The 14,511-nt window shown below is 49.5% G+C and overlaps 1 pseudogene; it reads right to left on the minus strand.

Moving 5' to 3' along the window:
- Positions 1-314: 314 nt before the first annotated feature.
- LOC102948769 lies at positions 315-14,391 on the minus strand (annotated as a pseudogene).
- Between the last annotated feature and the right edge of the window lie 120 nt (positions 14,392-14,511).

Below are 14,511 nucleotides of genomic sequence, written 5' to 3' on the forward strand. Positions count from 1 at the left end.
AATCCTAAATTCACATGAACTGAGTTTATAAGCCATACCGTTAACTAATGTATAATGAGATACACTTGATATTAAATAAAGTATCAGATGTGTGCTTAATTTCTGGTCAGGAGATCAAGGTACAGATTAGAGGATATATTTTGAGCTGGACTTCCAGCAGCATGAGGACCCGGGCAGATATTTAGGACTAGAAAACGCTGTAAACACTGCTCTGCACGTTAGTTGTTCAAGGGAGATCAGTGTTCGTCAGCTGTGTTTGGTCCCACTGTTTCCCAGTGGATGAGTATAGTCCGGTTAAAAAAGAGAAGGCACTCTAGGGATTTCATACAGATGGAATTTAATTGAGATAATTATATAAACGGGTGATGAAAGAGTTGAGAAACCAAAAGAGGGGTGGGGAGTAACCAAACGATATGCGGCAGCAGGAAGTTGTGTGTCTCCCAGGGCTCCTGGGACAAAGGGAGGAAGAGGTGTTAACTCCTATTAACTAGGAGCTGGGGCTGGAACCCCCCAGTGTGGCTGGAACAGCACAGGCTGGTAAGGCAGGAGCTCAGACCACAAAGTGAAGGCCCTCTGATGAGACAGAGCCATAGAGTACCAACTGGGGAGACCCTAGGAAGTGAAGAGGGAAGGGAGAAGTGCCCGGCCTCATCAACATGGCCTACCAGCATCTCCATTGGTCAAAACTACTGGAAACCAGAGAGCAAGGGAGCCTGGGAAATGTAGTTTCCAGGGACATTCAGAAATGTAACTACTTGGGCAATTTTTGATGCCTGAGCACATGACCCAACCTGCACCCAACCAGGCCTGTGTGTGTGAGAACTCAGAGATACTCTTCCATTTCTAAAGATACTGGATCAAGAAGACAGTTTCACCTTGTTTTAAACGGGTCGTGATATATTCCGTGTGGTGGGCATCCTCTAAGGTGACCCTGTGCCTCTGAGGGTTCACACCCTCGGGTTATCCGTTTTCTGTGACTGTGCGCTGCGCTTGGGGACTTGCTAGGAACAAGTAGAATGGGTCAGAAGCGATGGCGGGTCCCTTTTCACATTAAGTTCCCAAAAGGTGTGGCCCCTGTCTGGGGCCCTCACTTGCGCCCTCTCTCATGCTCACTCCCTCAGAAGAAAGTCAAGCTGTAAGCTGTCCGGTTGGAAGGCCCACAAGACAAGAAACAACCAACGAGGACTTGAGCCCCTGAGTCTAACAGTCCTCGAGGGCCTGAATCCTGCCAACAGCCATGTACACGGGTTTGTGAGTGGATTGATCCCACACTGGGCCTTCGCTGCACACTGGGCCCCACTACAGCCATCGCTGTAGACCCACCACATCTTCAAAGCAGCCTGTGAGACAGCTAGAGGGCCCGGCACGGCCAAGTTCCGGTCCTGAAGTGGCCAAGTTTGGGGATAATTGGTGACGTGGTCATAGAGAATGGATACACCAAGAGATGAACCAAGCTCATAGATAAGGGGAAAAGAAAGGAGGAGGGGGCATTGTTTTCAGTGTCTACTATACGCCCAGTACATTATCTCCACTTAACCTTGACATCCATCCCCCGAGGCAGGTGATAGGACTGGTTCCATTTTCCAGACAAGGAAAAACTGAGGATAAAAAGGGGAAATGGTTTGCTCTCGGTCACATAGTGTTGCAAAGGAGGGGCTGACGTATGGCCAAAACTGTGTCTTTACTTCCATTATCCCACAGGGTCCCAGAAATCACAGTGTCCAGCCTTCACGGCTGCTGTCCGTCTCCTTTGGGTTGGGCACAAAGAAAAAGAACAAATTGTTCAATATCAGGTATCTTCTTGCTTCCTTAAAGTTGAACGTCTCTCTCAGAAGTTCTCTCTCTCAGAATGACAAGAATCACCAAAAAGTAACAAATGAGTAGGGCCTCATTTCTGGTGTTCCTTGATTAAAGACTAAGCTACAAGAGGCCATTGCAAGATGGGAGTGGCAACCAAGTCAACTCAAACGGACCTCCAAAGCGACAGGCGGTTCACAACTCCTTGGGCCAGTAGACCCCGGGTGTCAGCGCGTAACGAAAAATGACGACACGGGCAAGTTCCCTATGTCTCTGTGTCCCTAGGTCTCTGGGATCATAAGAGCACCTACCTCATAAACTCCTTATGAAGATAAAAGAAGGTAGTGCTCGGCACGCAGTGAATATTATAATCTACTTCCTGAAATGAGGCAGGGACTACATCCGTCACAATCTAACGCTAATTTGGAGAGTGGTGAATTTGGGTAGAAGGGCAATTTGTCCGATTCTGAGGCCCAGCTTCTGAGCTACAGGTGAGATCCCGGCAGCGAGGTTCCTGATGATGGAGCCAGAGTACCGCTGTGCACCTGCTGTTCCGCCACAGGGACGCGGGCGCCCGAAGCCGAGCTGAGCCTGGGTCCCCCGGGAGCATCCATGGATCACGGTGGTGGCGGGTCTCCATGTAGTTCAACACCGACCACCTAGTGTGAAAACAAGAAGTTACTTTCATGGGTTTTTGTGAATTTTTTTAGTTTAATTAAAAAATCTTTTAAGTGTCTTTACTTATTTTGAGAGAGACAGAGCTGTGTGAGCAGGGGAAGGGCAGAGAGAGAGAGAGAGAGAGAGAGAGAGAGAGAGAGAAAGAGGTCCCAGGCAGGCTCAGAGCCTGACGTGGGGCTTGAACTCTCAAAACCGTGAGATCATGACCTGAGCCGAAACCGAGAGTCAGACGCTTAACTGACTGAGCCATCCAGCTTCCCCCACAAGGATGCTTTCAAAAAGTGTTCCTTGAAAGATAGTTGATGGTACGTGGAGAGGAAAGAGATTGCGGGCAGAGGAGGGACGGTAGAAAGGGGACCTACAGGAGATAAATGGGAAATTATAGAAACAGCAATTGGTTTCTAGCTTTCATGAAGGACATTGGAGAAGACAGACACAAGGCGATTTCCATCATGATCAAAAAGTTAGATCTAGGCCCTTAATGGAAGCTCCTTTCCACTCCTTTCCACTGACTTCAACCTCTAGAGGTCATGCGACTCCGACCAGGCCTTCCTATTTGGGGCCTCCGGTGGTCTTGGCTGTGGCCCCTGGAACTAGGGGGGTGGGCAGAAGTCTGCCAGGGCACTGGCTGTTCTCATGCAACGCTCAGGGCTCATCTCTGGGGAAGGTGGGGCGCATCCCTGGTGCCCAGAGGGGCGGTGCTCCCCAAGGGCACCCACTGCCTGTGCTGTTCCCTCAGTAGAAAAAACACGAAAGCAGACTTGAATAGGGAGAAGAAACATTTTCTGTGTGGGCGTCAGCTGCGAACGCCAGGCTCCCAGCACTTGGGAACATTGGCTGATCTTCCCACGGGGAAAGAAGCAGCCATTGTTCTCAGTTTATCACCAGGCAACCCCGAGGAAGTCCCTGGGGTCACTGCTTAAACAGCCCTGCTGTGCCTTAGTGGTGCCTTGCTCGGGGCATTCGGAGCCCGCTGTGCTCACAGCCCTCACTCCCAGCGTCACCACCTGCCAGGCCATGGCCACTCTCCCCCTCTGGAAGTAGGAGAATGATCAGGGAGCAAAAGCCATGAAGGAAGTTAGGGTTAGGGAAGGTGAGTATCTGTCTGTCTGAAGAGTGTGCTAGGTTTCCTCCTACAATTTGGAAAGTAGGCATGAAAACAATACGAAATATACATGGGAGGTACAGATTATAGGGATTTCTTTATCTTTGAAAACCAATTTTTTAATGTTTGTTTTTGAGAGAGAAAGAGAGAGTGTGAGCAGGGGAGGGGCAGAGAGAGGGAGGGAGACAGAAGCCGAAGCAGCTCCGAGCTGCCATCACAGAGCCCAACAGGGAGCTCAAACTCCTGAACCGCGAGATCATGACCTGAGCCGAAGTCAGACGCTTAGCCAACTGAACCACTCGGTGGGGGGGTGGGGGGGCGGTTAGGGTTAGGGTTAGGGTTAGGAGTGTGGGATTTAAATTAGCCCAGAAGCATGGGAAGTGAGACGGGACCTTTCCGGGTAGGAAAATAGTGTGAGCAAACGTGTGTGTCCTCACTGGGGAGGAGCGACGGTTGTTCAAGGCGGCGGTGTGCTGCTCACTGTTTAGCAACTGGCTCTCCAGGAGAAAACCAAACACCCTGATGTGTAGCATTTACTAACCCCCATTAGTAACTACTGGTACCGTAAGTAGCAGCGGTTTTAAGGCTGCCAGCCCTACACTGAACACAGCGTAGCAAGAGAGGAAGGAAAGATCCAAAATGGCACGTAAGTTGTCCACTGGAGGCGTGAGACAGTCAAGACGTCAAGGGCAGAAATATACCTCAGGGTGTGGACGTGTACAAACCACTGATCTCTTTCGCAACCGTGCACAAGGCCAACTGATTCAGGGCCCTGGTCTCTTCACTCACTACCTGCAGGGACTGAGCCAAAGGAAACAGAAGCTTCCTTCTGTGCTCTACGCCCACTTATTCTGTCCTCCCCCAGGGCCCATCTACCCAGGACCCTTCTTTTTAATAGCCGTCTGCATTTTTCTTTCCTGTGTCAAGGCTGCTCAGATCCCCGGTCGGGGTGAATTCTCCACATCCAGGGAGCGAACCGAGCCCAAAGTGGAGGGGGCAGCGTATGGGGCATCCGTGCCTTGACATCCTCTGCTCTTGGAAAGACAGCTCAGCTGGGTTCGAAAGGCCCACCCGTTCCACTGGGGCTGCTGCTCCCGTACCTGGAAGAGACTTGGGGGCAGGTGAGTGGCGGCATCCGCTGCCATTTCAGCGGTGAATGTCTGCTGGGCCCTCTCTTCTAGAAGCTTCTCCTGCCATGGGCCTAGTTGCCACCAGCAGCAGTTTGTATTCCAGCTTAGCATAAGCCCAGTTACTTCTGTCTCTACAGGCGAAGCCAGCAGATCCCTGACGGGGATCCCAATATCCTCTCCTGCTTTTGCTTTTCCATATTTGGAAATAGACAGATGGATGGATAGATGATAGATAGATAGACTGGGATGGATCTCTATCCGCATCGTTTCGCGCATGTTTATATTAAGCTTCACGAGCAACACTGTGCTTCCTCGGGTACCATCCCACTGGATTGGTTCTCAAAACTCTGGGAGGCACTGTCCCATTTTGCAGATGGCAAGTCTGATCTTCAGGGACGGCAGGCGACTTACCCCCAGTCAGACACGTGGTAAGGGGCGGAGCAGAGCTAGGACACAAACCCAAGCAGTTAACTCCAGGTTCCCATGCCTTCCCGGAAGGTCTCACTGCGTGTCTGCTGTGCAACTACATGTATTTGTGTGTGTGTGCCCGTGCACAAGCCACTTTGTATAGACTTGGTACATCGATGCCCCCTTCCCATACCTGCCAGCCTGATGGATTCGCCAGCTGTTTCTGGACTGACCAGTGTATGCCAGGCAACGTCAGTCCCCAGGCTCACAGCGGGCAGCGCAGCAATGGCCCAGAGGGCCCCCCAGCCCCCAACACACACAGACTTTACAGCCTAGCAGAGACATTCTTAAAACGTGACCTTAAAAACAAAAAAACAAACAAATAGACAAAAGCTGACCTTGGTTGAAGGAAAAAAAGCAATAGGGAGAAGGGTCGGAGGAAATTGGGAGACGGTATTTTCTGACTCCGGTGGGCAGGACAGGGCCATGTCACCCGGGAGATGTCTCAAGCAGGTAATTGAGAGCCGGCCTTCCTGCCTCCTTGCACCACCTCATGCCCGGGCAGCAGGCTGGACTTTGGAGACTGTTCCTATTACAACGTATCATCTCGAACTCTCGCAAGCGAAATGTTGTTGAAAGTTACACGATCTTATCCCTGTTGTTCTTTTGAGCTTCAAACAGTTCACACGGTCCTCTTTCATTCTTATAGTCACCGTAAGGGAGGCATTGCCTCCATTGTACAGATGAAGAAAGTGAGGTTGAAAATTGCTACCTCGGCTAGGGCCATAGAGTTTCTAAGGCAAAAAACCTTGAGTCTCTCACCCAAGAGTGACGCATTTCTGTTCACTTTCCACAACCCCAGCAGAACGGGAGGACTGTCTATAGGACGTGCTGTGAATTCGGGTTTATCATCTCGTTTTATACTCCCCCCCGATAGCGGACGGATTACATACACTAAGATGTAGCGACACAGTGCCATCCCACAGGATGGTGTACAGAAAGCTCCCTGTTTTCACATCTGGAAAGTTCTCCAAAATACACTGTTGTAGGAAAAGAGTAAGGGCAGAACAGTGTATACAGTTGGCTCTCTTTCAGCAGTGAAGGCGGGAGGGGGTGGGTGGCTTGACTCACATCTGCGTGAGTTAACAGTGCGTAGGTATACAAGGGAATTAATGGTTACCTCGTAGAGTAATCCAGTGGAGGGGTGGATTCTCAACACATACCTTGTTAGTTTGCTTTGTTTGAACCCTCTGAATCTATGACTTATTCAAACCATTAGACATATTTCCTACGAGAGAGAGCTTCTCTTCGATAATATTTTCCCACCTTTACTCTCCTCCCCAAGGTGTACATGTACACACAAAGAAATAAACCCGGAATAAGTTTTCGGGAGGAAAAAAATTGCAGGTGCAGAATCAATCAGTCATGAGTGAACATGGCCCCCCATCTATCCATTTATTTCTGAGAACCGATGACTTTCACAGACACTTTCTGGACCCAGACATCTCTGTAGTGAGAAGCTTTGGAAACCGAAGGAAAGATCTGAAACCAAAGTAAATGTCATTAGGAACTTCTTCCTCGGCCTTTCTCAACACAGGCAGAAAGACCCACAGGCTCATTTCTGGTGTCAGACCTTCTCAGTTGCTCGTATAGAAACTCCCCACGGTCAAGAGGACCCAGGCTCCCAGGGAAGATGCTCTCATTTGTTTTTTAATGTTTATTTATTTTGAGAGAGAGAGAAAGAGAGAGAGAGAGAGAGAGAGAGAGAGAGAACAGGGGAAGGTCAGAGAGAGAGGGAGACACGGAATCCGAAGCAGGCTCCAGGCTCTGAGCTGTCAGCACAGAGCCCGACGCGTGGCTCGAACCCTCAGACTGTGTGACCATGACCTGAGCTGAAGTCGGACGCTCAACCGACTGAGCCACGCAGGCACCCCGGAAGATGCTCTCATTTTGCTCTTCAGGCAGCGTTGCCAGATTTGGCGCATAAGAATGCAAGATGCCCGGTGAAATCTGAATTTCAGATAAATAACAATTTTTGTCTTCGCGTAGTACATTTTGTGCAACAGTTTAAAGCATATTTAGTCTTCAACAATCATTTGCTGCTTATCTGACATTCACATGTAACTGAGCATCCTGTATTTTGTTTGGTGACCATACATACTCAGATGCCACCTGGAGGGCATCGAGTAAGTGCCCGTGAACAATTAGAAGGACAAGGAGTGCCTACCAATAGAACTTTCTGGGATGACCCAGGTGCTCTGTATCTTTCTATCCAAGACCGTAGCCACCAGCAACTTGAACTGTAGTTAGTACAACTGAAGCCTGATTTTCAATTTAATTTCATTTAATTACTTAATTTAATTATGCTATATTTAAACTGAAAACGTCACATGTGGCCAGTGGCTACTGTGTTGGACACAGCAGCTGTAGAACCGTCTTGGACCTCCCTCCAAAGTGAGTAGCTGGGATTTAAGCCTGGGTGGAGGCTAAAATGGTACATACCCCAGGGACAAACCCTCAAGGCCCTGCGGCTTGGTGACTATTCCATTTCTGGGCACATCTAAGGTCTGTGGTCAGCACGTTCATTCGGGGTATTTACTGAAACTCCACCATGTGGGGAGAATGTACAGTGCCAGGGCATAGACACGGGTGGGATAGAATCTTCCACAAACCGCCTGGAGAGGAGCGTGTTAACTGGATAATCCGCGCGTTGGAATGTAGGAGCCAGGAGCTGCCCTTCTGTGCAGAGCAGACGCTGTGACTGGATGAAAAAGTATCGACTTTGTCACACGCACCAGCTGTGTGACTCTTTTCTTTCCAGGATTCCAAGCGAACCCTTAGTAACCACAGACCCAGTAGCACATTAAAGAGGAGAGCACATTCTCAGCCGGCAGAGAAGAGGCCCTTAAAAGAATGAAGGGCTTCCTGAGGGTTATCATGAAGACATTAAGTCTGGGGAGGTTAGCGCACAAAGCCGAAAAGGGGGAGCGTGGCAGGCAAGCGGGGCGCACTTCCCGATCTCGCTGCACACCTGCTAACGGGGCGAGCTGTGGGTGACGGTTAGTGGACAGACCCCTCTCCGCAGACGTGCAGACAACCACGTGCGGGGCTCAGAGAGGGCTTTCTGGGCTACGCCGTCCCCTCCCTGCGCGTTCGGCGGAGTTGAGTGGCCGCCACTTCCCAGACCCTCTGCTGGATGCAGGGAAGGCACGGTGAGAACGCAGAGGGGTCCCGATTTCACGGAGCGGAGGCCGGAAGGGGGAGACGCCAGAGCTGTGAGACCCAATAGGTAAAATCTGGGACTGTCGTTCAAAGAATCTACACAGGGTCACGGCCAGAGAGTGACCTGCCGGAGCAGTGAGCAGAGGGAGGCTTCTTTTTAACTTTACTCTTGATACTTGAAGTTACCAACTTAATACACGCCCATTTTAACACTTCACACTCAGATGCTTGTAAAGGTGAAAAACCTCTCTTCCTATAACCTTACATCATGGGGGCTTGTTTCTAGAAGGTAGATGTCCTCTTTTTTCAAGGGCCAACTTTTTTTTTTTTCCTGTTTGGTTTCCGTCTTTATTTATCTAGAACTGATTTGTTGTGCACAAGGCCAAGGGTCTAATACTACATTTAAATAGATATTTCCAGGAGAATTTTTCAAAAGAGTATAGGCCGTGGCAATCCTTCCCCGCCCTCAGTAGTCCTGTTTACTATTTGTTTCTGTGGGTATCTCTCCATGGATAGGAAAAGGCATCCCGTTATTACTGGTATATACAAAGCTTAACTACAAGAAAGGTTAACTTTTTTACCCCTGATATGCATTGGCCACTTGAATTTATTAAAAAAAATTGTTTTATGTCTATTTATTTTGTTTTTGAGAGAAAGAAAGAGAGACAGACCGAGCGGGGGAGGGGCAGAGAGAGAGGGAGACACAGAATCGGAAGCAGGCTCCAGGCTCCAAGCTGTCAGCACAGAGCCCGATGCGGGGCTCGAACTCAAGAACCGTGAGATGGTGACCTGAGCCGACGTTGGACGCTTAACCGACTAAGCCACCCAGGCGCCCCTGGCCACTTGAATTTAATAAAAGATACAAAATATCCTGGTTAGTCATTTTCTTCTATTTATTGTCTTAAATCTCCTTCTGGCCTATGTAGTTTATGTCCTGTCCTCTACGGCTTTGTTTCCTGCCTTGCTTAACAATAACACCTGACCCTCAGTGGTCGCGCGCACGCACACACACACACACACACACACACACACACAGGCACACACACCCCTGAGGTTAAGATGTTTCCTAAAATGTCATCCAGTATTTGTATTTTGTATCCAGATCTTTGATCTGTCTGGGTAGGTCTGTCAGAACAGGACTGTCTGAAGAAAAGCAGAGTCCTGAAGGGTGAGAGAGAGCTTTCCAGAAGACAAGTCAGGGAAGAGGTATTTCGGAGAAAAAGAGCAACAGTGAAAATGTCTTGAAGCAGGAAAGAGCTTGGCAGGTGGAAAGAGACCAGTGTGGCTGGAACAGAAAGATGGAGATAAGTCCGAGAGAAGGCCAGAGGCCAGAGGCCAGAGGTGGTCATGGGTGGCCCCTCAGGTCATGGCAAGGAGTGTAGAGAACACCGGAAGACACGTGTTGGGGTATAGGTGACATGACTTACGGATAGTTTGGATTTGTGGAGAGGAAGGGAAGCGAGGAAGGCTCACCCCCTAAAGTTTTGGCTTGAGCAAATGGATTTAGGGTAGCGTCACTTCCTGAGTGGGAAGGAATAGAGGGAGTAACAGGCTTACCGCGTCAACGCCTGTGTCTTCGGTGGATTCAGGCTGAAAAGAGAGTTGCACGTGAAGGAGTTGAGGAGAAACGTGCATACACACCTTGCACTTCACAGTGGAGGTCGGGGCTGGAGACGTAAAATTGGAAGTTTACTGCGCGTAAGACAAGCCTCGGAAACTGCAGAATTGATGGGACATCGGGGACATCGGGGAAAGACCGGGAACAAGTACCAAGCGTCACGGTTCTGAACTTTAGGGCACGTGGCAGTCTGACCGTGTTGGGCTCAATCTTTAACGCAAAGACAATTTGTTGTGGTGCAAAGTCAAGTCCTGTGCTTTCGGTTCTGGGTATCACCACCACCTGGTGTCCCCGAGAGTGAGGAATGTGGGAAAGGGTTAAGCTCCACCTGGCAGACAAACCACAGGTGACAAAGAGTCTGAGGCTTAGCACACTCACTTCTTTGGGAAACAGCCTCAACTGGAATGACGCGCGTTAGTCCTAAGCCCTGAGATGGTTCCATCCCCTTGCCCCGGCTGCCACACAGGGAAACCACTGCAGTGTAATCAAGTCCCATGAAGTTCAGCTATTTTTTAAGATGCCTACCCTCACTCCATGCCTGTGACTTCACTTTATTTTCAAGTCTGCACTTCTTATTCTCCATTTCAGTACGCATGGGGAGTCCTCAGTTAAATTCCTAGCATCTTCTAATAATATACACGCATATTTAACAGGAATATTTACATTGGTAATTATAATTTAGGATCGACAGATGACAAACCCCTAGGTGGTGATGTAATTGACCTTAATATACGATCTTTCATAATTATAAAATGTATCATGCTTATAAAAAAAAACTAGTAAGTGACTGTATAATGGACGGAATAAAGGAAAGGTGCATAGGTGGTTTCAAAATGTAAAAAGGGTTTTTCTAGTTGGTGATGCTGTATCATCCTGGTCTGCATTGTTGGGGATGCCCTAAATAACCAAATAATGATTCAGCTTAGCCTCACATCTCAGTAAATCCCTGAGATCAACTTTTTGTCCCTGGTGTCCAGGTGCCTCCAGTAATTGGAAGGCCTGGGTTTATCATTCTCATCGACTTGCCCCAACTGAAATGGTCCTCCCCAGGACCCTTGAGGCATGGCGGATGGAGACCTGCTCGATGGCTGGAAACCAACCGAAGCTACTGAGAATTTATTGCTCACTGGAGAATTTTCCAAAGGAGTAGCTAGGGCTTTTGGATATAAACAGTGACGTTTCAAAGAGGAAGGAAAAGAAGTATGCTGGAGAGGGGGAGCTAAGACACATCTCTAAGCAGTGTCCTCTGCTTGGGGAACGGCCTCGTGGCTGTCCTCTTAGGTAAGAGCTGGTCAGTTGGCACCTTCTGTGCTTCTCTGAAGCTCCCCAAATAAGATGCCAATGCAAACTAGTTTTTCAGAAGGGATTTTCTACTGCGAAGAGAAGATGCTATTAGCAACCTGTTAGTCTCCTCTGGTGATAAGCAGACCCTCTAGAACAAAGTGCTTCCTGATGGCCCAGCCACTGACTCAGCTCCACATTTACACACTGCCCAATTCTCAAGTGTTTCTCTTATGCAAGGGTCTATGCTGACTGTTAATTTAACAAGATGGGGTCTTTGACTTTAAGGAGGTCTTGCTGAAGAGGAAACAAATAACAGGAACACAATGTATCGTTAACCAAACAATACAGAGTTTTGTTACTGAAGCCCAGAGCGGAGAATTCAAAATCATATCTTCACTCACTCCTTCTTCATTCACAAGAAATTAGTGTATCAAGTCCTGTAACTCTTTACCGAACGACCTCCTGATTTTTCCCCTCGTTTCAAGTCTAGGGGCTTTTCCTCTGGGTTCACAGTGCTAACAATACCATGGGTGACCTTCCTCCATTTGTGTAGATTCCAGGGAGAACACCTCTCCTCTTTCCCTTGAATTCTTCACAGTTGAGGATACAACTGGTGACAGTCGGATAAGTGGACAAAGTTAAGCCATTATGTATTGAGTTTTTACCGGTTTCATTATTCCGACAATCATCTATTAAGGGAGCCGTGCTTACAGCAGAACAGCCAGCAGTTAAAGTATTGGCTTCCTGACCTTGGGACTTAGACAAGGTCTAAGTCTATGTTCTGTTCCTGTTACCTAGGCTTTCAAGTGTGGAGAGTGATAGCACTTACCTGTAGATTGTTGGCTTAAATGAATTTTCTGGAAGCAGGTAGGACTATGCCTGACACGGTAAAGTGCTTAGTGTCAGCTGTTGCCCTTGAGTGCCTGTGTTCTAATTTCAGAACCCACACTGCTGAGCCTACTTGTTTCACCACTAGGTGAGCGAAGGTGAACAGGAAGAAATGGAGGCAGGGGGGAATTGACCACGAAGCCCAAGGTCACCCACCTGGTCAGTGCTGGAGCTGGACTCAAAATCAACCTGGAAAGTTCATGAAGAGCATTGCCAGGCTCATATAAAGCAACTCGGACCTAAGCATACAAGTTCTCCGGCATACAAGAAATTCTGGGTGCAAAGAACCTGGTCCTCTGGGCGGACCCCAGTCTGGATCGCTGCCAGGCCGGAACCTCCCCGTGTGCAGTCTCAGCCCTCCTACCCCTTAGAATCCTTACAAACTCAGAAAACCCTAACGTGTTAGAATCAAGGCGCTCACTTGTTCTGCCGCTTTGTCTTCACCAAACTCCCAGACACCCTAGCCCCTTTTTTCCAGGGTGACTATCAGGCTGGGGGAGCGGGAGGCGGGACTCGGGGAAGGAGGGAGGTGGGTGGGAGTGGAGGAGGAGGATGGCTGGGAGGGTGGAGGCTGCTTCCAGACCACTCCAGAAGCGTCACCATTTAGAAAGTGGGAGGCATGCCCACGGGGAACCAGCTTATGTTTAGATGATCTCCCCTCCCCTCCCCGTGCATATTCCGATATGAATGCTCCCAAAACTGCCACCTGAAATGCTTCACTGGGAGCTCCAAGAGCGTGTGCAAGAGGCTGTTTCTCCTTGGGCCGCCCGAGTCTCCGAGTGCAGGGGCGTGGGCAACCCGTGGCCCACTCACCCTTCCTGCCTACGAACTTTCCAGAGCACTAACCCAGTCACCCCAAAGAATCACTTGGAGACTCAATCCTAGAAAATAAGATTGCAGGAAGTTTTGCACGGTCCCAGATTGCAGCTTTTGGTGTTGGGAGCAGCTAAATGACTAGATCCTTAGTAGCAACTGCTTTGGAGAGGCCTGTGCCCCAATTCTACCTTTTTTCCAGGCTGCCTTAGGAATCTAGGCATTTGAGCCTCTTGCAATAACGTGTTCATTGCAGTTGGTTGAAAGTCCAGCACTGCTCTAGGTTAGGGGCTCTAAATGCATTGATTGGCAGAAAGGTCTAACGAAAACACCAATTTTCCACCAGTTTATGGATGACAAGACCGAGTACCAGGAGTTAGAAACTGGTTCCAAAGCCAATTGATTTGTAAACAGAAGCCTCAATTCGAATGTGGATTCGGTCAGTATTGTGAACTATCCTGTTCGGGGAAAGCCACTTTTCAGAGACCCTTTCCCCATACTTGAAGTTTCAGATAATACTTTTGAAAACTTACAGGAGCAGAGGCTAACTCCTTTATAGATTAGTTAAGACGGGTTGCTCGCAGCCCAAGACGAGGCACCTACGAGACTGGCCAGGGAGTTACTCGGTTAAATTTACCTTCAAGGACATCCGAGCAACTTCGCAAGACAACTTAAGAGATCACTGCGGAGCTGCGCAGTTAGCCGAGTTTTAAGTTAGGCATTACCATCCGAGGTGCCTAGATTCGTGAAGTCAGGAAGTACAAGCCGTTGTCGGACACTCGATTCGCCATTACCTAAAAGGACCCGGCGATTTTCATACCTGGACACTTTTTTTCAAAAGCCGAGGAACCGCACTATCCTGGCTTGGGCTAAAGTCAACTTACCTTTATCGACTTCCCCGCCTTAACCTAAAAAGTGGTATTAGCTCTTCCTTTGAAGTGGTGGGGGGCTCTGAAAAGAGCCTTTGGGTATGAAAGCGCTTCCGGAAACTCAAAGGACTGCCAGATCACTTGCCCTTGGCCTTGTGGTGGCTCTCGGTCTTCTTGGGCAGCAGCACGGCCTGGATGTTGGGCAGGACGCCGCCCTGCGCGATGGTGACGCGGCCCAGCAGCTTGTTGAGCTCCTCGTCGTTGCGGATGGCCAGCTGCAGGTGGCGCGGGATGATGCGCGTCTTCTTGTTGTCGCGGGCCGCGTTGCCCGCCAGCTCCAGGATCTCGGCCGTCAGGTACTCCAGCACGGCCGCCAGGTACACCGGCGCGCCGGCCCCGACCCGCTCGGCGTAGTTGCCCTTGCGGAGCAGACGGTGCACGCGCCCCACCGGGAACTGCAGGCCGGCGCGAGAAGAGCGAGACTTGGCCTTGGCGCGAGCCTTACCTCCCTGCTTGCCACGTCCAGACATCGTAAGCAACGAAAAATAACCGCAAGACAAGAGAACTAATCACTTGCCAAAAGACAGCAAGCCGGGAAGTAGGTAAAACACCGCTGCTTTTATAGCCATTTCCTGGGGATCAAACCCGGTTGCCTGATTGGCTAGTAACGAGTCTCAGTCAAGTAGCCAATAGAAAAGC

This window comes from Panthera tigris, chromosome B2 (assembly GCF_018350195.1).
Source record: "Panthera tigris isolate Pti1 chromosome B2, P.tigris_Pti1_mat1.1, whole genome shotgun sequence".
Lineage (NCBI taxonomy): Eukaryota > Metazoa > Chordata > Mammalia > Carnivora > Felidae > Panthera > Panthera tigris.